The following is a 2440-nucleotide window of genomic DNA, read 5'->3' on the forward strand; positions in this document are numbered from 1 at the left end:
ATCTCTTCGTGATCTTGTTGTTGTTGTTGTTGTTGTTGTTACTATTCACTGTTGTCAGAGTCAGCCCCCAACTGCAGACAACCCCACAAACAACACAATTGGACCATTGTGAGCCAATGGGTTTCACTGACTACTATTTTCAAAGTTGATTGCCAGGTCTTTCTTCCTCGCCTATCTTAGTCCAGAAACTCCAATGAAACCTGTTTAGCATCCTAAAACCTAACAGACTTCCACTGACAGCAGATGGCATGTGGGTTGGTGAATTGGTGGGGAATTTAACCAAGGCCTTCTGCATGGAAGGTGAGAATTACATCACGGAGTCATACCTCTAACCACTGGCGTGGAGTTGAGTCTGACTCATAGTAAAGGACAGGGTAGAAAGGCTCCACTGGGTTTGCAAGGCTGTAAATCTTTATGGGAGTGGACAGCATCATCTTCACCCTACAGTTAGGTTAGCAGTGCATTGCTCCACTCACGATGCACCAGGGCTCGTGAGAGGTCTGATAGACCCCTCCAGATTGACTCCACGGCAGGAAAGGAGTGAGCCCATTTAGCCCCTCTGACCCACAGTAACTCTATATGGGGTTTCTGAGACCCTGAATCTTTTCATGAGCGGATAGCCTCCTCTTTTTTCAGCAGAGTGGCTAGTGATTTTGAACCATCAAACTTGAGATTAGGAATTCAACACTTAGCCCAACTGTGGCACCAGAGCTCCAAGTAAATCTTACTCTCAAACCAAACTCACTGTCATTGAGCTGATTCAGACTCATAATGACCTTAGAGTTAGCCAAAAAGAAAGGGGAGAAGGGAAGAGGGGAGGAAGGCAGGAGAGCAATGGTGATGTCTTGGGCTGAAGCCTGTCTAGAAGGTTCTTGCTAGCATTCCTGCTACTTTCTCCCCATCCACCCCATCCCCTTCTTCTAGTTTCACCATCGCTTTCTGTTTGTCATTCCCTCTCCCCATGTGCCTCAATTGTCTTGAAGCCCTTCAAGACCAGAGACATCCTGAGTATTGACTAAAAGCTCAAAGTGGCTGGATCAGTGGGTGCAATGTGCTCTGCGACTTTCTTCTCCTGGCTAGGCTGGGAACTCTATGCCAGCTCTGGGCCGCTTGTGTGCTGTGACCAGTGTGGCCAGTGTTGTCCCACTTTATCCTCTCCACCCTTTCCATCTCTGGGCCTGCCAGCCTACTTCCAAGTACATCATCTGAGTCCCTGGGCCTGAGACCACTCCCCCAGGAATAGCTCTCAACCAATGATTGACAGGAGCCCATGGCTAATGTAGGGACTTTTCGGAATCCCAAGTCAACACAACTCTGAAGTCTATCATGTACTCTGGCTCCTGGAGGTGCTCAGAGGGACTTCAGTCCAGTTGTCCACCCAAACCAAAACCTGAACTCACTGCCATTGGGTCGACGCCATGTAAAGTCCCACTCACAGCGACCCTATAGGCAGAATGGCACCGCTCCTGTGGGTTTCCAAGACTGTAACTCTTGTGCATGGGTTTGGATTTACGGCAGGTCCAATCCCATGGACCTTTCACAGTGTCCCATGCCAAAGCAAACTGTCACCTTGAACCATTGCCTGGCTTTACCCTGTGGGCTTCGGGCATTGAAGCGGGTTGCACAGTGGGGGAAGAAAACCAAAAAACACTATAACTCTTGATGAGAAAAGAATGTCTCATCTTTCTCCTGCAGAGCGGCTGGTGGTTCTGAACTGCTGACCTTGCAGTTAGCAGGACCAACATGCACACAATCCACTACACACACCACCAGGGCTCGTACAGTATGCCTTATTGGCTGCCTGCCCATCACCACGGCACTTTTCTATTCTCCCAGCACTCAGTTTGTTATTTCTGGGCACACTACAAAGGAGAACTCAAACTACGGTGATTTCCAAGCCAGGACTGAAGCTCTGCCCCAGGACCCAGTAGGTCACCCCAGGTAGTATGCGTAGTCTGTATTGTCTCTCGGTGTTAAGACAAGCAGTCGCTAAGACAGCAAACCTAGAAGCATTCCCCCCAAGGAAGGATGTAAGGAGAATTTATTCTCCCCGGCTCCTCTTCCTCCTCCTTTTTCTATTCTCCTTCCCTCTTTCCCCTCTTTATAGCAGGACCCCGGGCTCGGTAAGACCTGGTCCTTTCTCCGTCCCTGAGCTCCAGCTGCCAGCTGACCGGGGTGAGCATGTGCGTCCCTCCCTTCTCCAGCCCTGCGTGGGGTCCTCCGTGGGGCCAGCACGCATGCCATCACTCAGAACACAGCACAATGGACAGTCAGTGAAGTGATTCACTCATGAAAATAGCTGGTCCCAGGAAATAAATCAAACTTGGACATTTTCACCCTGCTAAATGGGGAGAGTGCTGGTGGTAAGGGGAAACTTACCTGCTAGCTGCAAAGGCAGCGTGTCGAAACCACGAGACTTTCTACTCCCACAGAGTCACAG

At 50.0% G+C, this 2440-nt stretch overlaps 1 non-coding gene across 1 annotated transcript; it reads left to right on the top strand.

Moving 5' to 3' along the window:
• The first annotated feature begins 1495 nt into the window (after window positions 1-1495).
• On the top strand, window positions 1496-1629 carry LOC142447659 (small nucleolar RNA SNORA42/SNORA80 family). Its single transcript, XR_012784324.1, has one exon. It is a non-coding gene; the product is annotated as a small nucleolar RNA SNORA42/SNORA80 family (small nucleolar RNA).
• Window positions 1630-2440: the final 811 nt, after the last annotated feature.

This window comes from Tenrec ecaudatus, chromosome 4 (genome assembly GCF_050624435.1).
Source record: "Tenrec ecaudatus isolate mTenEca1 chromosome 4, mTenEca1.hap1, whole genome shotgun sequence".
NCBI lineage: Eukaryota > Metazoa > Chordata > Mammalia > Afrosoricida > Tenrecidae > Tenrec > Tenrec ecaudatus.